The sequence below is a fragment of the Hemicordylus capensis genome, chromosome 9 (assembly GCF_027244095.1).
Source record: "Hemicordylus capensis ecotype Gifberg chromosome 9, rHemCap1.1.pri, whole genome shotgun sequence".
NCBI classification, from domain to species: Eukaryota; Metazoa; Chordata; class Lepidosauria; order Squamata; family Cordylidae; genus Hemicordylus; species Hemicordylus capensis.
In genome coordinates this window covers 20,437,189-20,460,581 of record NC_069665.1, presented here as the reverse complement: position 1 = coordinate 20,460,581, position 23,393 = coordinate 20,437,189, and the positions used below count along the sequence as shown (strand labels likewise).

The 23,393-nt window shown below is 44.1% G+C and overlaps 1 long non-coding RNA gene across 1 annotated transcript in view; it reads right to left on the bottom strand.

Annotated features, from left to right (window-relative positions):
• LOC128334210 (uncharacterized) overlaps positions 1-22,929 on the bottom strand; it is a 43,673-nt gene extending 20,744 nt beyond the window's left edge. The window contains exons 1-3 of the long non-coding RNA XR_008311215.1: positions 18,973-22,929; positions 15,072-15,127; positions 9,962-10,131 (exon numbers count right to left, since the gene is read on the bottom strand). This is a non-coding gene — a long non-coding RNA (uncharacterized LOC128334210). The remainder of the gene's footprint in view (positions 1-9,961; positions 10,132-15,071; positions 15,128-18,972) is intronic.
• Positions 22,930-23,393: the final 464 nt, after the last annotated feature.

Sequence of the window (23,393 nt, the reverse complement as noted above, 5' to 3'; positions counted from 1 at the left end):
AAATAAGTCATCACTGGATCTCAGCTTTACTCTCGAAAGTAGGGAAATCCAGGGACTGTCATTACCCAAACCGGGGGAGAGAATCTTGTTTCTGGTAGAAAAAGGCTTTCTGGGACGAATCCAACCCTGATAGGAAAGACTTAGCACTCAGTGCTAAGTTTAGCAGCCACGGATCCTTCAGTATCTTTCAAATTTTTATCCCTGTATCTGAACTATCCCCCTCACCCCCGCCCCAGAGAGGAAATATTGCAATATGATATTAACAGCCTGTGCATCCCCCTCCCTTCCCACCCCAATTCCAAATCCTCTTTTTTCCCCTTTTGGCTAAAGATTATTCTGCATCCTAGACAAAGGAAATATTTAAACTGTTAAATCTGAACAAAGATACAGTCTGCATATGACTTCTCTGAAGCCCTATAAAAATTCTTTAAAATTGCCTATTCACTCAAATTTACTGAGTGTAGCAAAAATGTCAAAGGCATAAAGTCAGAGAAGATTGAATAAAATAATGCAGAAAGACAGATTAGTCATGCACAGACCCACACAGCCTTTCACAGCACACAATACCACTTTTTATTACCGCTCTAACTTTACAAAGGCTATGCTCAATACATAGAGGATGATACATGGTCAGTCATGTAATCTGCCTTTGATTCGGAGACTCATTTATCTGGGCCCTTTTCACAAAGACATTGATGAGAGATTTCACTGTTTCCACGGCATTGTTTTATTTATCATGTATAATGGCTGGTGGGGGTGGGAAAGTCGGAATTATGTCACAGATTTCCAAATAAAGGAATTGCAGAGGAGAGGCTGCTGGATAAAAGTTTTCAAAACACATAATTTTCTTTCCCCATCTCTTTCCAGGGCCAGCCCTATGATTCAGAAGGTCTAGGAATCTTCTTGCTTCATGCAGCAGGTTTTGGGGTGCTGTAAAAAGGTGCCAAATTTGCAATGCAATCCTAGCAATACGTGCCTGAGAGTAAGCCCATTCAGAGCAGTAGACTTACTTCAGATTTAAAATGCATAGGACCACACTGTTAGTTTATTGCATTTTTATCACCGGGGTGGGTGGGTGGGCAGTGTGTGAATTTTCTGTCCTAGAAACTAATACATCTTGGGCCATTTTTGCTCTTGGCTTCCTTTTCTAGCCCTTCTGTTCCTCTAAATATTGAAAACTGTCAAAAGCTATTGAGGAATAACATTTTCTAACTTGTTTACAACATGCTCTTGCCCTCTTTTCTTTTTCTAAAATATAAAGCTGTCTGGAAGTGTCCCTCCCCCGCTCTGCGCCATGTTTTAAATTTGAGCAATATTTTAATTATTTTTAGAGCGGCATATTTATTATTTATGCATTCACAAAAGAAAAGCGACTATTTGTCAGTCACAGTTTTGTATCTTGCAAATTTAATAAAGAGCAGCCCTTAAGATAGAATTTCTGAGCCTGCCAAGATTGACAAAAGCCAGCTAATGCAGAAATGTCAACAGCAAACCTCGTCGGCCACTCTGTGATGCCTCGCAATCAGCGGAAAGCTGAGGCTGTATGTAAACAAAAATGTATATCTGGGGAAATAACCTGTGGGTGTGTATGCTCAGCAGAGAGAATCCACTGACGCCTATTTCTCACTGCAGTGGTCCACCTCTGTCAGGGCTGTACCACTTCAGACTGAGGATGGGGTCATGTGAAAAAAAGAAAACAAAATCCTACATAGAAGCAGCTTGTGTGTCAAGGAGAAGACTATAGTCTTTTCTGACAGACAGTTTTGTATGTGCAGGGATTCCCTCCTCTGCCCCACCCCAAGAGGAACACTTAGTCATGGGAGTCACCAGCTGAAGTTTCAAGTGGTACAGTCCAAGGGCTAACCACCTCCATGAGAAGCATGCTTAGGAAACCAGAAAAGATGACAAGACAAGACAAAGCTACTGGCTTGTTACTCGTGGTTCCTGACCTGGCCTCCAGAGGTGGTTGAACTACAATGCCCATCAGCCCCAGCTAGATGATGGGATTTGCCGTTCATCAACATCTGGAGACCCCCAGGTTGGGAGCCACTGCTCTAGATTCTCTCCAAGTGAATACAGCTGCAGACCAGTGTGAGGTCAGCATTGTTGCTCCAAGAAGGAGCCATGTTGGGAAAGAAGATGGCGGCTTGATAGATCACTATGTCCACATCCCTCTGTACCCATTTGCCAAGAGTGCAGTGGGTAGAGTGTTGGACTAGGACCACGGAGACTTGAGTTCAAATCCACGTTGACTGGGTGACTCTGGGCCAGTCACTTATCTCTCAGCCGAACCTGCCTCACAGGTTTTTGTGGGGATAAACATAACCATGTACACTGCTCTGGGCTCCTGGGAGGAAGAGCGGGACATAAATGTAAAAATGAATTAATAAATAAAACCTCAGATTGCGGAAGGTTGTAACAACCTAAGAAGCAGAGTCCATCCCATAAGAAGGTCGATATCGAACCGAGGTGGGTTACTGGCATTTTCCACATGACATTTCCAGATTCTGATGACACAGAAACAGCAGCAAGAACAGGAACATGTGCCTAGTGGGAATCAGCAGCTCTTCTGTACTTACATGCTGCCAATACATGTGAATCCAGATATTGTTGATACTTTTCAATGGTCAACTCACTCACACATTCACTTGCAATCATCTAATGTTGAATATGCCTATGTGAACTGGCCAATAGTTACTCGTTCTTCTTTTAGCCCTTTTTAAAAAAGTGTGGTCTGAGAAGTATTAGCAAGGTATCCTTTGATAAATACAGCAGCCGTCAGTACGGGCGAAATGTTAACCTTGCACTTAACAAAGAAGCCTATGATTTAATAGTGAAAGGCTTCATGGCAAAATGAAATATCTCTTTGTTTTTCTTTATAAAGGTAAGACGGAACAATGTCAGTGGAATTTCGATGACTTTGCTCAGCCCAGGAGACAAACATCTTTGAATAGCCTGTTGTGTTTGGCTTTGACAAGTCAGAGAATCTGAATGGGAACATATTTAAGAGTCAGGCGCAGGAAAATGAATAGGGAAGAAGCCCTTTTTTTTCCAAGAGAGAGCCAATTAGATGGAAGTCAGTCTATGCTTAATGTTCTTAGGGCTGTGTGTTTCAGTGACGCTCATTCGGTCTGTCCCAGGTTTCTCAGCAGGACAAGGAAAAGCTAATACCAAAACTTTGTTTCAAGAGTGAGTGTAGACAATGGCAAGTCTCTGAAATATGGAAATTACTCTTGAGTTGAAAGGGGAGAGAGAATGAATATCTCTGCATCGTCTGTCGAATTCCGGAGGGTTTAACATTTCCACTTCTTTGAGGTTTTTCAGGGTTTGAGATGAAGTTCCAATTTAACCTTTACAAATACATGCTAAAGACAGGTCAGGTCGGTCAAATTATCTCGGTTTGTGCTGTTGAGTATCACTCGGGACTGGCGAGAAAATACAAGAAACCCAAACAGTTCTTGGGGGCATCAGTATTTTTATGGGCACCAGTGAAGCTGCATGCAATCTCAAAGGTACATCCCAGAATGCTTTGCAGCATATCAGAAGATGTCAGGATGCAACTCTCAGGCTGTGCATGCTCCAAAAGCTGTGCCTTGGCACCCTGTTATATTTCAAGAGGGAATGTGCAGAACCTCCCTGAGAAATCACACTTATTTATTTTTTATTTATTTGTACATTTATATCCTGCTCTTACTCTAAGGAGCCCAGAGTGGTAGACATGGTTATGTTTATCCTCACAACAACCCTGTGAGGTAGGGTTGAGAGAGAAGTGACTGGCCCAGAGTCACCAAGTGAGCATCATGCCTCAACAGAGATTTGAACTCGGATCTCCCTGGTCCTGGTTAGAGATGTGCACAAATCAAATTTTTGGATTTGATTTAAAATTTAATCCAAATTCAATTCGAATCAAATTGGCCTGAAACAAGCTGATTCAATTAGAATCCAAATCAATTTGATCCAACCTATTTTGGTGCCTTTTTTGACCAATCAGGGTGCCTGAATGGTTTAAAAAAGGTGCCCAAATATCTGGCTGATTCAATTCAAATTCAAATAGTTTGAATCAGCCAGATTTGAGTATACTCAATTGAAACTTGAATCAATTCGCACATCCCTAGACCTAGCCCAATACTCTAACCACTACTTATGATTCAGAAATTCATTTGGCTTCCCTTGGAAATTCTCCAGTGCTCCTCTTTGCAAGGAACCCTGAAATTCCCTTCAATGTTTACAAATTTAAAATATTGGTGGCTATCCTAATTCCAGTGGATTCTGGGTCACAACTCTAGGGTCGCAATCCATAGCTGAGTGGGGCAGCAAAATGCCCTATCTTGATCTGCCCCTTCACAAAACTGTATAAACTGCACATCAGTTATTAAAAAGCCCAGTATAACATGGCGTGATATATGTATATCAGAGATTGTTCAGAAAGCAGTGCAGGATACATGAGAATATAGCAAATGGAAATGCATATGCTATTTATTTCTACATAAAAGTCCAAATAAAGTCCTCCAGAAAGTCAAAAAGGATGGAAATCCCTCTAGGTAGATGGACGGCATCTCCCAAACCCAGTAGACCGAACCTCAGATCAGCTGGATCAGAACCAATGCTGTCCAAACAAGATGTCTTCATACTGGCCCATAGGTCAGGGGTTAGGCAACCCTGGCTTTCCCATCATTCCCAGCTGCAATTTATTGTGGTGGGGATAATTGGGATTGTCATTCAGTAGTAGCTGGAGAGCCAAGGTTGCCTACCCCTGCCAGACACCACGTTTCACCCCAAACAAGAGTCCCTAAATGTACCAATGGTCTGACTTAGCAGAAGGCAGCTTCATATATTTATGACTGCCTGGGTCACAGTTTGCTCAGTGCAATCCTAGGCATGTGTACTCATGCTGCACTCGTGCAATGAACAAAGATGCACCCACACAAGAAGGTCACACATTCCACTTGCATAAGTGTTACTAGGCGCATAGGAAGCTGCCTTATACTGAGTCGGACCCTGAGTCCATCCAGCACTGACTGGCAGTGGCTTTCCAAAGTTTCAGGCAGGAGTCTCTCGGCCCTACCTGGAGATGCCAGGGAGTGAACCCGGGGCCTTCTGCATGCAAGCAGATGCTCTACCACTGAGCTACAGCCTGGCGAATATCTTAACGGTGGACAGCACTCATGTGTAGTCACCCATCCAAATGCAACCAAGGCAGCCTCTGCTTAGCAAAGGGGACAATTGGTGCTTGATACCACAAAGCCAGATCTCCTCCCCTGAACCAGCCCTCCTCCCCTTGTGGAAGGATTGTGGATAGCTTTGCTTTCCCCCCTGCAATGGCCTGAGGAAGAGGTTTCACAGCGGGAGATGCACCAGTCTGGAAGGCAAGATCCTGACTTAGCAGACCTGGCTAGTGCAACATCTTTGCAGTACTGCCACTTGTTGCAAAAGTTCTGCACTAGGCAGTTCTGTGGTTTGTTCTCGTGCAGTCTGGATGTTAGCCAGTGAGTTCAATGCTCCTCAATGGGTGTGCATAGGATTGCAGCCATCGCCCAAACACTGCACCAGCTCCCATGATGCAGTTGCTTCTTGCATGGACCCAAACTGGCCCTGAAACAGACCAAATGTACATATGGCTTCTTTTATTTTCAAACAGGTCACAATCAGAGTTCCCTTGAACAGGGATCACTAGATGTTGTTGACTACAACTCCCATCATCCTTAGCTGAAATGGCCTTGGGCTAGGGATGATGGAAGTCACAGTCAACATCTGGGAATCTCTTTTACAGGGATGTCAGACAAACCATCCCTTATAATGAAACAGTAAGTCTTTGCCAGGACCGGAACTGTCTAGAGGAACTGTCTAGGCTGTTTAGACGAGAGCTGGTCTGGTGGTAGCAAGCAAGACTTGTCCCCTTAGCTAAGCAGGGTCTGCCCTGGTTGCATATGAAAGGGAGACTAGAAGTGTGAGCACTGCAAGATATTCCCCTCAGGGAATGGAGCCACTCTGGGAAGACATCTAGGTTCCAAGTTCCCTCCCTGGCAGCATCTCCAAGATAGGGCTGAGAGAGATTCCTGCCTGTAGCCTTGGAGAAGCTGCTGCCAGTCTGTGAAGACCATACTGAACTAGATGGACCAAAGGTCTGACTCAGTATACGGCAGCTTCCTAGGTTCCTAACTTTCCCAGCCCTACCTGGAGATGCTAGGGATTGAACCTGCATGCAAAGCAGATGCTCTACCACTGAGCTATGGCCCCATCCCTAAAGGTGGTATATGTGGGTCTCCCATCCAGGCACTGGCCACACCAAGACCTGCTTAGCTTCAGCAAGGTAGACTATGTCTTAGCAAATGGAAAGTGTCCTGTGATATCCCACCCCCCTGTTTCCAGCATGGGAAAAGAAGGCGGCTTGAGGCTAGAGGTGCAGCTACAACAAACCATTCTGCAAATGGTGCCCTTAAATAGAAATTATTCATTAAGCCAACATATAGAACCATATGTTTGGAAGTATGGTTATGATGACTTAATGCATGTGCTACAGTACGAATTTTATAGCATCTGCAGCTGAGAGCGTGTTGAAAACAAAAAGCGGGCCGACTGAAATGGAAACTTTTGTTACTTATAATGTTAATGAAACTAGTTTATCAGGCAGTGCAGAGGAAGTGGAATATTTAGTGCCATTTAATGTCTAATCATCAGCATTTCTTTGAATAAATCACATTACATTGTCTAAAACCTGAAAAGAGTACGCTTGTAACACTTTTAATAAGGAGTGGTTTTATTAAAGGGACACCCTTTCTGCCATCTCTGGTACTTGTGCCTACTGGGAAATTTATATTAGGCATTTCCTGGTGCCGTTGCTGCATTTAATGCTACTGATTGGCAGGAAGTCTTCTGTACTTCCAGGCTTCTTTGCCATGCCTTTGGTGATAATAATGGACCCAGACTCAAAATGATACATACTAAGAGAGGTGTGTGTGTGTGTGTGTGTGTGTGAGAGAGAGAGAGAGAGAGAGACAGACAGACAGACAGACTTACAGCCATATCCTCAGGTACTGAGTACAACCTCAACACTGGAGAAGTCTACTAAGTTTTAAAAGAACCTGAAGTCTTGTGGCCCAGCATCTCCATCAACTTCCCTTGTCCTTCTGAAGGGGCATAGCTAGAATGGAATAAGAGGGGCAAACGTCCCTGGGTTCCTGGAGGTGGGGTGCATGGGGCTGGCTGGGTGTCATCTTTTGCTTTGCTCTCCATGCCCCCTTTGCTTCTTTCCGAAGAAGAAGGTAGGGAGGAGGCAAGGGCCTAACACCATTCTTTTTTCTTTTTTTTTGTCCCAGGGGCCCACTCCAGCTTTGCAACACCCCAGCTTCTGACCCAACACTTCAACATCACCCACCAAAGACTTTAGAATACGTCCCTATCTCAGGGCTCAAATTCAGTGCTTGAATTTGAGAAGAACGCTTTGTTCTTCTGAAACCTAACAACTATTATTTATAGAAAGTTACAGAAACATTATTTGGCTAAATGTGCGTGTATGGGGGAAATCAAGGTGTGTGGATTTCATTAATCCCCTCTCCTCTGCCAAACATCTACCCAAATACTATCCAGGCAGGCACATGATAGTGTGGAAATAAAACCTGAAAGCATCTCATGGCTCATGCAGACAGCAAAGCTCACTGGGAGTCTGCTATGGCTCCCAGCTATTATGCAGATTCCAGGTCCCAGGGCATGGCTGGAAGGCATGGGCTACAGCCACATTTCTGAAGCTAAGCAGGTTGAGATCTGGTCAGTGCCTGGATGGGGGACTGCCCGAGAACCCCATGGATGCTCCCTTGAGTTTCAAGATGGAATAAAGGCAAAGTGTACATGCCAATAAATAAATAATAGATCAGAGGGATAAAAACAGTTGAACTCAGTTCAACTGTTAATAACAACAACTCAGCATGCATCCAGTGCCAAATGGCTTAGACACGTACCCCTGTGGGTAACACTCTGTGGGTCAGGCCCCATCTGGACAACCAGGGACCCTGGTCAGAGAAGTAGAACTGTCAACTTTGAAAGTGGCAACCTATATAGCCCATAGCATCCTCTAAGGTGGAAGTATAAATCCCATAGAGTATCAATATATAACTGTATATATCGGTTATATCAGTTGTGTTTGGTAAGTGTGTGTGTGTGTGTGTGTGTCATCTATATCTGTATCCATCCATATCATGGCCAAGTATCCAGCCGAGACCTGAAGCGGCTGGGTCCACCCATGACATTTGACAAGTCTATCTGAGGCCTTGCAGCATAGAGTGAAGTTGCATTGTCAACGGTTCATCTCATTTTTCAAGCATACAAAAAATTAACCTAGCTCCATTTAATGCTCTTTCTGTTGCCCACAGCTGTCTGGTGCACCGTAACATTTAAGCGAACTGCAATGAACCTATAAGTCATCATAAATGAAAATGATAGCCGTCATCTTCAGGCCGCTTGATTAATGGAAATACGGGCAGTTGGACACAGACTAGATGGTTATAAATGTTGCTGGTGAAGGAAAATAATTATTGTATTAATAAGGAAGCTCTGAGAAACTGGACCTGGTGAGACAGAAAATATTTCAGCTCCTGTGGCATTTTGGTGTTGCACGTGTGTGTGTGTGTGTGTGTGTGTGTGTGTGTGTGTTGTCTGGATCCTTTTTGGATAAGGATATTTATGCACATTTTATGTACAATCACTGTACAGCAGTTTGGGCCCTTTAGTTTCTGCTCCACACACTTCAGCCGAAGATGGATTTTTAAAATTGACTTAATACTAGTTCTAACTAGATCTTGGAGATTGACTAAAGTTGGTTGTTGTGTGCAAACCATTTTGCAGCAAGTGGGGGGGAGAGACAGGGGGTGGGGGTAGGGAGAAAGAAGGGGGAGGAGACAGGGGAAAATCCCTGGCATATCTTATTGTACCTGAAACACTATTCTGATATGTACTAAATATTATGACTACCACAAGCCCGGCAATAATTGATTCACCCACACAACCATTTAGTCTGCGAGCTGTACGTTTTACAAATTCTACAATCTTTTAGAAATTCTTTCAGTGGAGAAGATTGCTTCTTGGCTTCAGATTCATTATGGTGATTGAATCCTCTTCAATAGAGAACTGTTTAAAGGCAGCACATCCATGTGTGTCTCACTCAGAGCGAAGGCACATAGGTTAAAAGCTTGTCTGTGTGGCATAATTCACGGCTGCTATGCCAAACAATCACTTTTTATTGTGACCTTCATAAGATACAAAAAGGCAACAGTACGGAGCTAGTCTTTTCTTTCCGGGTTTTTTTTTTTAACAGCACAGTTTTAGCTATCCAACATCTGAAGCTCCTGGAATCCCTAATTAAATAACCAATTAATAATGTAGAATAGAAAGAGCTCCCCCCCCTCCTCCAGACGCAAAATCATAATTAATCAGAGTACCAAAAAAAAAAAAAGAAGCCCACCCACCCAAACCCCTGCCCGTCTTCGTATCAGACTAGGTATTTAAATATTCTGGCACACCTGAACCTTGGCCATCCGTCATTGTTATGACTTAAAACATCGCTGACTAAATTAGGTTTTGTTTGTATAGAGCTGGGAGAGTCAGATGGCTTGAATGACAAAATTAGAACATGCTCAGATCAGTGAAACAAAACTGCATGAAAGGGGAGATGTACAGAAGGAGGCTGGCTGCCGGTGTGATGCTGAAATCCGTTTGCATTTGTGTGTGTGTGTGTGTGTGTGTGTCTGAGTGTGTATTTTCCTCCTGTCCTCCACAAATAATTGTAATAATAGAAAACAGAGACTGAAACAGTGGGGTGAGAGCCCTTTACGCACATCCCTGGCATCACTTTTATGGATTAAAGAAAATCTTTAGCATTCCACAGAAGCACAACCTCAGTTGTCTTTGTTTTGTCGGTGGGGAGTCATAACAACAAGAAAGGATATCTGAATCCTAAAGGTGTACCTACCCCAGATGCCTAAACAGGAGCTTTTCAATTCCTCACTGGAGCATTCAGTCAGACATTTGGGAAGCAGCACAGAGGGGAGGGAGAGAGAAGGGGTCCCACATTGAGCAGTATTTTGTATCCTTCTGCTATATGGACTCTGCCATCTGTCTTGACTCCATGCGTCAACCAGGCTGCCATACAAACAAAATGGGGTATCAGAACAGATTAAGAACATGGGGAGCTGCTGGATCAGATCAAGGGTCCATCCAGGCCCACCACTTGTTTATTCTGCAGTATTGGCAAGCATTAGTTCTCAAAGCTGTTCACAATAATCAAGTTAGATTCATAGGTGGATATTGCTGCATCGGTTTTCAGAACACCAGGTGTTGTGTCAATGGTATCAAACAAACCTGTACAAATGTTCTACTGCTATGGTTTCTGGCCCTGCCACCTTCAAAGATGGTGGTGGCCAAAGGAGATCCTGGGGAACAAATTGCTTCAGAGTTCTCGCCCGAGCTTTCCCAAATGGGAGGCCTTGCTGTGGCAGGAAGCTCCTAAAGTTAAGACATTTTGAGCACTGTACCAAAAGCTGCCCTGGATGCAACAAAATAGGGTTGCTTATGTCAAGCTGTGCACTTCAATATCCATACTATACATCAGCTTTAAGAGGGATTTAGATAAATTCATGGAGGAGAGGCCTATCAGTGGTTACTTGTCTGAGGGCTATAGGCCACCTCCAGCCTCAGAGGCAGGATGCCTCTCAATACCAGTTGTAGGGGAGCAACAGCAGGAAAGACGGCATGCCCTCAGCTCTTGCCTATGGGCTTCCTGGAGGCATCTGGTGGGCCACTGTGTGAAGCAGGATGCTGGACTAGATGGGCCTTGGGCCTGATCCAGCAGGGATGTTCTTATGCTAATTTTTTAGCACACATATGATGAGCAGTAACAGCAAATTATCAGGAGCAAAGCAGAATAATGCCATTGGCTGTAAGAAAAACACCATCTGTAACCATCCTGACATTGCTGTAAATGGTTTCCTCATATGAAACACGCACACACCACACACATACACACACCACCACTTCTCTTCAAGTGTAGTGAAGCTCCAGTCAATTGCCATTTGGAAAAGCTCCTGGTCTTCCTGCTGCCACTGCTACTCCAGGCAGATGACGTCAATAGCTCCAAGTCTTAGAGGTATTTGAGGCACTTCACCAGATAAAATTATCTCCCACAACAGACTATCAGGCTTATTCCAGGATTCAGCCTCATTTTTCCACAGTGGCCAGTCAGACATTTCTGGAAAACTTATGAGCAAGCTCTGGTGAGAGCAACCTTCCCTTGTTTTCTCTTCACAACAACTATAAATCAGATATATCCCACCGGTGGTGTTTTTGGTTAATCCATTCATTGATCCAGACCAGCTTTTGAATAGGGCTTTAGTTACTTGTATTCCAGTCCTGGAGTAGAGGCGGAGCTAACAAAAATCCTGATTCCACTCCACTGCCTTGTCCTTGCATACCACAACCCTTTCCCTTGGATTCTACACCACCTCTGAATGTTTATGGTCATGGCTGATCATCACTGATCCTCCATGACAGATCATCCATCTTCCACAGGTGTGATGTTGTACAGCAAGGCTGGTAGAGGAGTGCCAAAGCTGCCTACCTCAGCTGTAGGAGAATTAGACATGCTGAACTGGGAAACATTAGCTTTTTTCCCACTCCACATCCCATGGACACATTGGCTGACATGCGTCCATGCAGGTATCTAAGACAACGTTGCTGTGGGCATCTCTGCTGTTGTAGGCTTCTAAAACAACCCCGGTGAGGCTGTGCAAGAGTGACACATAAACTTGCGCAATCAAGTGTGCATGATGCCAATTTTCCTGTTCATTGGCAAACAGGAAAATTGAGTTTCAGAATTCATTCCCTATTTGGGTTACTACTTGTAACCCAAAAGGAAAGCTAAAATTAACACAGAACTTGATTTTTCTGTGAAATTTGTCATTTAGGAAACAAAATCTGACATGGTTTTAGTTTTTTCATGTTCTTGCTGTATTCATGTTGTGGTTTTGAACTGTGCTATTGATTTTAGTTGTATTCCAAATAGGTTCTTCTATTATCATTTTAGCTCAAATCCAGACTGCTTGGGGTTGACTTTAACATATTCACTGAAAACAAAATACTGCAGGTATTCTTACACATAATTCTATTGCATTTAAATATGTTGCATGCGATTACACTAGTTTAACATAAAATCAATGAGCAGGGTACTCTGAGGTAAATGCAATACAGGTCAGCAGAATCTTTTTCATTTCTTTATAGTTCTGCAGCCTACCACAGAAGACCCCTGTCCACATAAAAATTGTTATTGTAGTAATAATTTTTGGTGACATTTATCGCTGGAAGACTTTGTGCAATTTTTTTTTATTGACAAATCTGCTATGAATCAACATACATGAACACAATAAAAATGCACAAAATATATGCATTGTAGCGGAAGTTTTGTCAATAGGGCATTACATTGATCTGTGCTCTTTGGGGCTGTTTGCAGAGCTGTGGCGTGCATTTTGCTCAAGATGCAAGCTGTTGAACAGCCTCAGAATGAAATTAAAAATGTTAAATGGATATTTGCCAGGTAATGGTGCTGAACGTTCAGAAGTCTTGATTTTGATCAGTGTTAAGTGACTGTTCTCAAGCCACCTATCCAGAAATAAGTGTTGATCTGAGAATTATAGTTCTCAGTTTTTAGCTTTATAATAACTTTTAATTAGATTTTTTAAAAATAAAAATTGTAATTTTAAATATGCTATTAGCCTGGTCTTTTAACTTGTTTAACTTTATAAGTCTTTGATTTGATACAAGCTGACCTGGCGCAGAGCATCTGTGCCCCTCATTTTCCCTTGGCTGCTTCTCCTCAGCCCGCCAGTGGCCTCTTTTCTTTGGCCTGGCAGCCAGCCTGGCAACAGCCACTTCTCCTTGGCCTGCTGGCCGACCCACCAACAGCCGCTTTTCCTCAACCCGCCAGCCAGCCCAGCAGCGACCACTTCTCCGCCGGCTGGCCACCCATCCCTGTCACTAATTCCCAGATTGCTCGCGAACTCTTGCAAGAGCTGCCATGCATGGGATTAGCGATGGGTATGTTTAATAGATTATAGATATAGATATAGATATAGATATAGATATAGATAGATAGTATCTATATTATTGACGTTGTGAGCCGTCCTGAGCAGTGGTGTACTGGGGGGGAGGGGTATAAATATTTTAAATCAATCGATCAATACGTAAGGTCGGAAGGGATACCAAAGATGCAGCCCAAGCCCTTCCCACAAAGCCATATTTTGTGGCCCGAATCCAAAGAACTGAGCAAGCAGTTCCATTCAGCAAGGGGGAGCTTGGGCATGTATTTCTTAGTTCTCCGTGCCATATGGAAAACCACTTTGGAAATCCGCAACTCAATCCTAGGTAGACTTAGGTAGATTTAAACCCATTGAAATCTATGAACTTTGTCATGTATAGGACTGCAAACTTAGGGAATGAGGAGAAACAGTTTATGACAGAATATAAGTGTTGCACAGATTCAAGAGCAGGAGGGAAGTCTAACATCTTGCTGAGAATGTCCAAGCCTGAGGGCATGTTTAGAAACATAGGAAGCTGCCTTCTACCAAGTCAGACCATTGGTCAATCTAGCTCAGTATTGTCTACACCAGCTGGCAGCAGCTTTACAAGGTTTCAGGCAGGAGTCTTTCCCAGCTCCAGTTGGAGATGGCAGGGGTTGAACCTGGGACCTTCTGCATGCAAAACAAATGCTCTAATACTGAGCTATGGCCCCATCCCCTTTAAGGGGAATATCTTACAGTGCTCACATGTAGTGCTCCATTCAAGGGCAAACCAAGGCAAACACTGCTTAGCATAGGGGACAATCCATGCTTGCTACAACAAGACCAATGGCGGCTGGTATATCCAAGCAATCTTTGGCCAATCATTCTACTGCAAGGCTGCCATTGCATCTGGGAGTTCCAAAATCCAAAAGGTATGTGTAGGCATCTGTCCATGCTTTGATCAGTCATTTGGTGGACAGTGGTCCTCGCCTTGCTTGCCTGAGCTAGATAGATTGGCTTTAACGAATCGTATGCAGGGAAAAAATGTCCTAGCACCGTTCTGCAAACACAATGTGATAACAGGTGGGTTCTAGAGCAGTTCTTGTGCTCCCACTTGCAGAATCTCTTGTCCTAGTTCTTGAAGGACATTTACAGATTTAATTCCATCTTTCTTGCACAGTGCTTGGGCACAGAACATAAAAATGCCCTTCTATGAGTGGAAGGAACCTTCCACATGTGGAAACACACCTTTGGATCCAACAGACTGCTTTCATCAACACATTGAACAGGAGTCCAGGCTCTCTGGCTAAGAAGAACAATTTGACTGCTGATCTGGTGCTAGACATAAACTGCTGCCAGTTAAATCTTAAGCCAAACTCCTTAGAATCGGGACACATTGTCAGAACAAAGCTTTGCGAGACTAACTCAGAAGTACACAATATTACTATGGAACAGGTTGGATACCTTCCTTGAATCATATAGTATTCCAAGTTGTAGTTTGTTTGTTTTTTCGGGTGCATTTAAAACAGTAAGGCTAAGACATCTGAAAATTAGAATTCTATGTCAGACTGTGAATAGCCTACAAGCACACAGCCTTTCATTAAAATCTGTTTGACATTTTTGTTATGCACAGAGAGCCAAAAGATGCCAGAAAGCTTGATATTTGTGATTACATCCTTCTGCTAATGCAAGACGCTAAAAAAAAAATGTATTAAAACATTAGCTGCAAAAGGCTGAGCAGTGAAAATACAAATAAATAAATTTAGCATTGGTTTGGGGTTTTTTGAGAAAAAGGAGACTAGACCACAAGATCTATTGCATTAAAGCATTTTCCAGACAGTTACCTTTTTAATTCTTCTTGCTTGTCCAATAAGCGCATTGATAAGGAATTCTGGGATTTTTTCCCTCCAAAAAGGGTGTGTATGTGCAAATTTTTAATCATTCTTGGGGAATCATGTAGTGATCACATGTCACATGACCCAGTAGAAAAAGATATTATTTTGTCACAATAATGCAAGTAAATTATCTCACCGGCAACTCGCTTAAAGGTCATGGAGATCATCTGATGCAGAAGATGGAAATTTCTCCTGCCAAAACAATATTGACAGCTTATCAAGCAGGATGGGGAAAATACAATGATATAATAGAATGTACGGTAAGATAACACTTGCTACGGGAGGCAGAAAATATGACATGGCATTTCAATTTTAAGGTTATGTGCAGGATGATATGGCATAGGAGCTTGGAGACAAAACAGTGTTCCATGCATGTGGGTTTTATTGGTGTGAATACAACTACAGTATTTTAATGTACACTGAGCTTATTATATGAATCGTATGGAAAGAAAAGGGGCCCAGCTAAAGCATCATTTGCCAGTCACAGACAGAGCATGAAACCAGGAGGGATGGTCTTCATATCCTTCTTGTTACAGTCAGTCTAAGGATGTGATCTCTACATGTAACATAGTGAGGTGGTGCGGTCCTGAGAGGGTAGTGTGGGTTGTACCATCTCAACTTGCAGGTAAGGATCTGAATACCTGAATGTGCCTCATGTTTAAAAACAACAACACACCTTCCCTGAAACTAGGGCAGCAGAGAACAGGTTGGACCCAAGTCTTTTTGGCTTTTTACTTGGGGTGTGTGTGTGTGTGTGTGTGTTTAAATGGGGTGGGGGTGCTCTGGGACTGTACTGCAGAACTGAAGTTGGCCTCTGCCACCAGCCAGAGCACTAAGAGCACCTAGGTTGTTTTTGCATTGTTTTCTGTCATAAGCCACCTTGGGGGATCATTTTGAATGAAAGGCAGTGTAGAAATCTCAAAAAGCAGCATCTAAAAAAATGTGGCACCCCCCCTGCAGTGGTACAGTCCGCACTGCCACTTCCGCATTCTGTCATCACACTTTGTTGCATGTTGAGACCAGGCTGAAGGCCAGCATCTAAAGAACCATCAGACCAGTCCCATCCAGCCAAGAGGATTTTAGAATAAGAACACTAGAAGCTGCTTTCTATCGAGTCAGAACCTTGGTCCGTCTAGCTCAGCACTGTGTACACTGACTGGCAGCAGGGCTGCAAGGTTTCAGGCAGGAGTCTTCCCCAGCCCTACCTGGAGATGCCAGGGAGTGAACTGGACCTTCTGCTTGCAAGCAGATGCTCTACCACTGACAGCATTCACATGTAGTCACCCATCCAAATGCAAACCACAACAAGCCCTGCTTAGCTAAGGGGACAATTCATGCTTGCTACCACAAGACCAGCTCTCCTCCTCACTGCACCTCCCACATTGCTTGGCCATGCTCTCTACACACTCACAGACATGTCCCTACTTTAGTTGGTGCAACGCTAGGGAATATGTTAACACTGGGTTTAGGAAATACATCTCTGATTTCCATTGAGGTAGTGCATCTGAAGCCTAGATGACTTCAGATCATAAAAGGAGGCTCACATGACACAATGCTCCCAGAGGACTTTTAAAAAACTTGTATGTGAGGCAAATAGTTCTAGCTCAGTCTTCCCCTTGACACGGGATAGTTTGATATGGGGTGCGGGGAGGGTGTTGGTTGGTGTGGAGAAGCATCAGCACTGTGAACCTCCACCTGCAGTTTGAAGTGGTACAGCCCAGACATAGGCTTACCTCTTCAGTGACAACTAGACCTAAATGAGTTAGCAATGTTGTGGTTTTAGGTTAATTGTCTTGCTGTAATGTGTACTAAAATGAATTATTTTATGGTTTTAATAACTGTAGGGTGCCCCAAGGTGTTTCTGCAGAGATAGGATATAAATTGACTAAACAGAATAAAATAAAAAGGGAAAAACGATGCAGCCCATATCTGCCTGCTTTTGCAGTAGCTATTTCAGTTTGATTTGAATCAGACACTGGAGCAACACCCTCTCATGTTGCTAGACCCAGCTTTTGTGGGTTCCTGCTCAGAGTTCTCCAAGGTCCTGAACCTTTCCCCCTCAGAGCTGTCCAAGGTCTGTGTCCTTCCCAGTTTCCTGCAGAGACCCAGCTTGACCTAGAACTGGGGATAGGTTCATAGTTCACTGGCAGTGCTCTGAAAGTCAAAGATCTCAGGTTCAGTCCCTGGCAGCATCTCCAGGTAGGGCTGGGAAAGACTCCTGCCTGAAACCTTAGAAAGCTGCTGCCAGTCAATATAGACCAGGGCTGCATAGCTTCAGTCCTGCTGCAAATGTTGGCCTACAACTCTCATCATACCTGACTATCGGCCACTGTGGCTAGATATTATGGAAACTGTAGTCCCAACACAGCTGGAGGGCCAAAGTTGTGCAGTCCTGGTGTAGACAATACTGAGCTAGATGGACCAATGGGCTGACTCAGTATAAGGCAACTCTCTATGTTCCTAGAACAGGGTAGGATGAAGTGCCTGGGAGCCAAGAAGGACAAGGCTTTTCCAAAGGTACCCATGTACCCAGACTTTTATCTGAATTGATCTGGTGGCTAAGCCAGGCTTTCTGAGTTCAAGCCCAATTCTCACTGCTTTGAACTGACTGAGTTCATTATCCCCACTAACTCCAATGGGATTTATACACAAAAATATTGTCTTGAAGCCTGGAGCGATTGAGCCAGTTCACAAAACAGGACTGGCATGATAAAGGGCAGGGATTGAGTGAGTCTGTGCAGAGTGTGACCTACCGTGAAAGGGGTGGGCAGTGGCGTCATCCTGTGACTGGCTTGCAACCCAACCCATTGTCATGGACCCAAACCAGTTACAACACCCATCAGGATCAGACCTTGAGATCTCTGAGGATAAAGCACCACTATCGACCACAGGTAACAGCTGCACAATCTGGCCCTGAGGTTCTGTCCAGGAACTCAGTCGTATAACCAGCAGAGTCTGGACCAAGTAACAAGAGCTCTGGAGATGAAGAACCCAAAGAGATACCTGATCCAGGAGAATCACCACCTGCACCTCACCTAGAGGATACCCCCTGCCCATGTCCTTGGACTCAGAGGACGCCCTGGACTCACCTCTAGTGGTTGAAGACTCACCTCCTCACCTCCTCATTGGAGACTCATTTCCTCATCGTCAGAACCTGCAGTTACAGGATAGTGTGTGGCCCCTTTAAATGGTCACAGACTCTGGAAGTAGGGTGGGGCTTGAGGCTGCATCTGAGAGCAGGGCTATATAAGAGCTCATTTTGTACTGAGCTGTTGCTGAAGCAACATTGCTACAGAGCTGCCTTGCCCGATGTCCCTAGTTTGTTCTGACTCCTGGTTTCTGATCTTAGCTTGACTATGTTCTTTGCTTGTTCCTGTGTGGCCTTCACAGTGACTTCTGGCTCCAGACCCTTGGCTCTGTTTGACTACACTCCTCACTTGCCCCTGCGTGACTCACCCTGTTGACTCCTGGCTTCTGACTCTTGACTCTGTTGGACTATGCTATTCCTACCCCTGCGAGACTATCCTTGACACCAGATCACCACCTGTGACCAGAACATGACACCCATATTTACCATGCCATCGCAAGTGAGCTGCTAGTTGGTCCTGTGAACTGGGCTGAAATCGCTCCAGATGTGCATAACAGGGATGGGAAGCACAGTCAGTGGGAGCATGTATTAACAATATTTTGATACCCATCAAGACTCTCATCTGATGCTGTCTTCATTGAAATTGAATGGTGGGGGGAGCTTTAGAAGCACACACAGATACCTCTGATCTGTCTTGATTTATATCTTATGGGCTTTTGACACTAAGCTGTTGTTTTTTAAAAAAACTTTACAAAAAACATGGTTTCCACTGAGTAATGACCCCATGGGTAGCAGGTAAAGTAGTTTCTCTTTCTTCCAGACAATCTTTTACCACAGACAAGAAACAGATTTCTCAAACCAAACAGATTCCAGCTGAAATGTAATATATTTTATAACGGCTATCTTCTTGAACATTCATAGTGCATTTGAAGTTAGAACAGATACTCACTGGGTGTTAAATGCCCTTTGCTTGTGCTCGAAGAAAAGAAAAGAGAAGAGAAGAAAACTGGTGTGAGAAAAGGATCAGAGTGGCAACGCTGCAATGAGATGAATAAGCAAATTGTCCCTGAAAACAAATATAGATGTTCAGAAGCAGCTGGGAAAACAACATGGACTAAATATGCTCAATTCCACCAGAGAGAGAAAAAGGTTAACGACGCATACATCTCAGGACTTGGAAGGTTGTCTCTGCCTTCCCCTCATGTGTGGGTATGCTGCAGACACAACAGACTTGTGTTTCTGATTTGCACATCATCAATGCAGATTCACCCTTGTTAATGTCTTCTCTTCTGTTCTAAATGCACCGTTGGATAACTACCAAGCAGGCTTCCCCCATCCTTTGCCAATAACATTTCAACATGGTCTGTTCTTACTATACTTTCACTTGGCAGAAATCTGCTCTGAATTGGCCTAAAAGATCTTGGGCCTAATGAGATGCTATGGGGAATGTGTGACTCCCCAAGTGGTACCCCAATAACTAAGCTCTATGCAGACATTATGTTGTACCTGCCTCCAGATGTCTGTACACTCTGGCATGCTTTTGTGTGAATGACTGTACCTGTATTTATTTTATTTTATTTTATTTTATATTTTATTTTATTTTTAAAAAAATTTCTATACCACCCAATTTGGCTGCAGACAGCCCCAACATTTTGGGGGTGGGATTGCAGAAGGTAGGTTATAAAATGTTCAGTGAAAACAGTCAGTGAGGCTGGGGAGGAAAGAGAATTTTTTGGTGTCGCAGGTGCACACCATGCCACCAGCGGGCTATGGGCCTGCACCCAAAACTTGCGTCTCTGGGCGGTTTACAATAAAATCATTGAAAACATCAAATCAATTCACAATTAAAATCACTGAAAACACTGAAAACATTTAAAACCAAATATTAAAACTATTAAAACTATAAATCTAATTAAAAGCCTGGTGAATAAATGTGTCTTCAGTGCCTTTTTAAAAGTTGCCAGAGATGGGGGAGGATCTTATTTCAACAGGAAGCGCATTCCAAAGTCCAGGAGCAGCAACGGAGAAGGTCCATTCCCGAGTAGCTGCCAAATGAGTTGGTGGCAACTGCAGACGAACCTCTCCAGATGATCTTAGCAGGCGGTGGGGCTCATGGTGAAGGAGACGTTCTCTTCACTACCCAGGGCCTAAGCTGTTTAGGGCTTTATAGGTTATAACCAGCACCTTGCATTTTGCCCGGAAACGTATCGGCAGCCAGTGTAGTTCCTTCAACACAGAAGTAATATGGTCTCTCCTAGATGACCCAGAGACCAATCTGGCTGCTGCATTCTGAACCAACTGCAGTTTCCAGATTATGAACAAAGGCAGCCCCACATAGAGCGCATTGCAGTAATCCAGCCTAGAGGTTACCAGCATATGTACCACCGTTTTATTAAAAGTGAACCTGAGTACAGGCCCCTGAAATGCAGGATACAGATAGGAAGTGTACCTGCATTCAACCTAACCTGTGTACAGATTTGTGCCTGTGGCCATCATGCGCAGAAGCCCAACACAGATGCTTTGAAAAATACTTTGAATATGTTTACAGTGTTAAAAGCAGGACCAGAAGTCCTGCCCTGGTGCGTCAATCATCCTTGCTGCCATGCTCTTCATGCTTACGACGACAACAACTATTTATATACCGCTCTTCAACAAAAGCAGTTTACATCAAAAAATACATAAATGAGATGGCTCCCTGTCCCCAAAGGGCTCACAGTCTAAAAAGAAACAAATGATAGGAAGCAGCAACAGCCACAAGTGGGATGCTGTGCTGGAGTTGGATAGGACCAGTGGCTCTGCCCCTGCTAAGTATAAGAGAATTGCCACTTTAAAAGGTGTCTCTTTGCTCAGTTAGCAGGGGATTTACGGTGGTGCGGTGGTGTTCAGGGGATGACTGATGTACCAGGGCAGGGACGTCTAGACCCACTTTCGACACTGTAGAAGATACTTCTGTTGGAAGTTAAAGGACTTTGTGCTTTCTCTTTGTCTCAGACAGTGGAGGACAGACTAGTAAGTCAGAGGGCTAGAGAGTCAAGACATTGGTCATCACTTCTCCACTGCTCTGATGCTATCCCTTTGAAATGTAGATTGCTACTCTTAGGGATTCAACTTCCTCCTTCCTCTCTCTTCTTCCTACCTGCCCCTCTACCTTGCAACATGGCAAGCCTCTCTCCCTGCACCATATGTGCAGAGAGGATGCAGAATCCATCTGCATCCAGCTAGATAGATAGATTAGAGATCCTAACTCCTCACTTTCCTATCTAGAATGGAGTTCCTTAATAAATGCCTTTTATATTGATTTGAAACTATGAATTGGCTCCAAGTTATTTTACTCTCAGCATACACGCATGCCTAACTAAATTTCCGCTGTGCTGTGCCTCTGTGCACTCTGCTATAATGAGAAAGGGATTCTCTCACCACAGAGAATTTCCAACAACTTTGAGAGTATCGTATTCATAACGTCTGTGTAGGGCAAGCTTGATGAGTGTTCAGAGGTGCTCTTCCCCTGAAGTCCAGTTCTGAAAGTCCCTGGGCCCCCCCAAATCCTCTTTAGTCTGTCCCGGGTGGTGTGGTTGCTCCACTGTGTTATGCCACACCACGCCATGCCACTGTCCCACACTGTGCCAGGTGGCGACTGTGACCTGCGCTGGGTGGCTGCGTATTGGGAAGTGGGGAAAGAAATATGTGGAATGGGAATATGTTGTTAAGTTGCATGTGGAAATGTTTCTGCTAATGCATATTTGCATAAACACACCTTTTTTATATTCTTACATTCTTGTGAGTTCAGTTGCTGTTTGTGCCCCCAAGAACCCATGGGTTAAAAATACCACGTATGTCATGGTGTGGTTGTGTGGGTGATGCTTAACTTGCAGGGAGGCGGGGGTGGTGGTGTCTCCAAAGGCTTTTAGGTCCAGGCTCCAAAATTACCTAGGGGCACCTCTGTGAATGGTGAACATAATGTGTGAATAGGGCTTCTAGTAAAGGAAATATATGACCTGACATCCTTATATTGGGTATTTCCCCATTTGCAGGAGACAGAGGAACACTGGATAATGATGATGCCATGGCTGACATTGCTTTTCCCCTAACATCATTAGGAATGCACCTGCCACACAGGCATCAGTGGCATCCCCAAAGGACAAAGAAACACCTCATTCAGGAGACAAGAAGTGACTCTTGCCTCTGACGAGGAGTTGCAATGCTTGAAAGTCATTAGGCACAACAATGGAAAATGGGAACGATTTTGTAAACGCAACATACAGTTTTCCTCAGCACTTTGTGAGGCTGGCCTCTTTTCTTTTCTGGTTTGGAGCCAGCCATCCTACACTGCAGAATAAGATCCCATTTCTCATTGTAAGCTTTGGGGAATTTACTCTCATGCAAAAAGAAAACCAACCCTCAAGATATACATCAGAGTGATCTTCTGCTCGTACAAGAACTAGTGCTCCAGACTGACAGAGCTGGACGTTCCTGCAGGTTAAAGAGAATTCAGAAAGTAATTACTCTTAGCCTTTAGACAGCACTCAAGAGCTTTCAGAATACTTCACATGCATTTATTCCAGTAATGGTTGCAACAATCCTGTAGGGTAAGTCAGTGCATATTGCAGATGGGGAGGAGGGGAGCTGAGGCCACACATCGTGTGGAACCTACTTGCAAAGTTGATAACCAACTCAGGCACATAGGAAGCTGCCTTATTCCGAGTCAGACCATTGGGCCACCTAGCTCAGTATTGTCTACACAGACTGGCAGTGGCTTCTCCAAGAATTCAGGCAGGAATCTCTCTCAGTCTGATCTTGGAGATGCTGCCAGGGAGGGAACCTGGGACCTTCTTCATGCAAAGCAGATGCTCTAGGGAATGTACTAAAATGAATGACACGGAATGCCAACTGAAAAGCCCTGGTTCCTTCCAAAGGGCCATAGGAATGCATGGAATTTCCAAATGGCCAGTGACCATTTGGAAATCCCATGCATTCCTATGGCCCTTTAGGAGGAGGAACATAGGAAGCTGCCTTCCACCGAGTCAGACCCTTGGTCCATCTAGCTCAGTGTTGTCTATACAGACTGGCAGCAGCTTCTCCAAGCCTGCAGGCAGGAGTCTCACCCAGGCCTATCTTGGAGATGCTGCCAGGGAGGGGACTTGGAACTTTCTGCATGCAAGCCTGCATATGCTCTTCCCCAAGCGACCCCATTCCCTAAGAGGAATATCTTACATATCTCTGTGGCTGTCTGAACCCACACCAAGCCAGGAACTTGAGGTTTACAAGGGGCATCAAACGGAGATGTGCAACCAGAAACTGAAGCTGGTTTGCCAAACCAAGTACTGCTCACCCTGAGCAACACGCAACATCTGAACCCACCTTCCTCGGGGA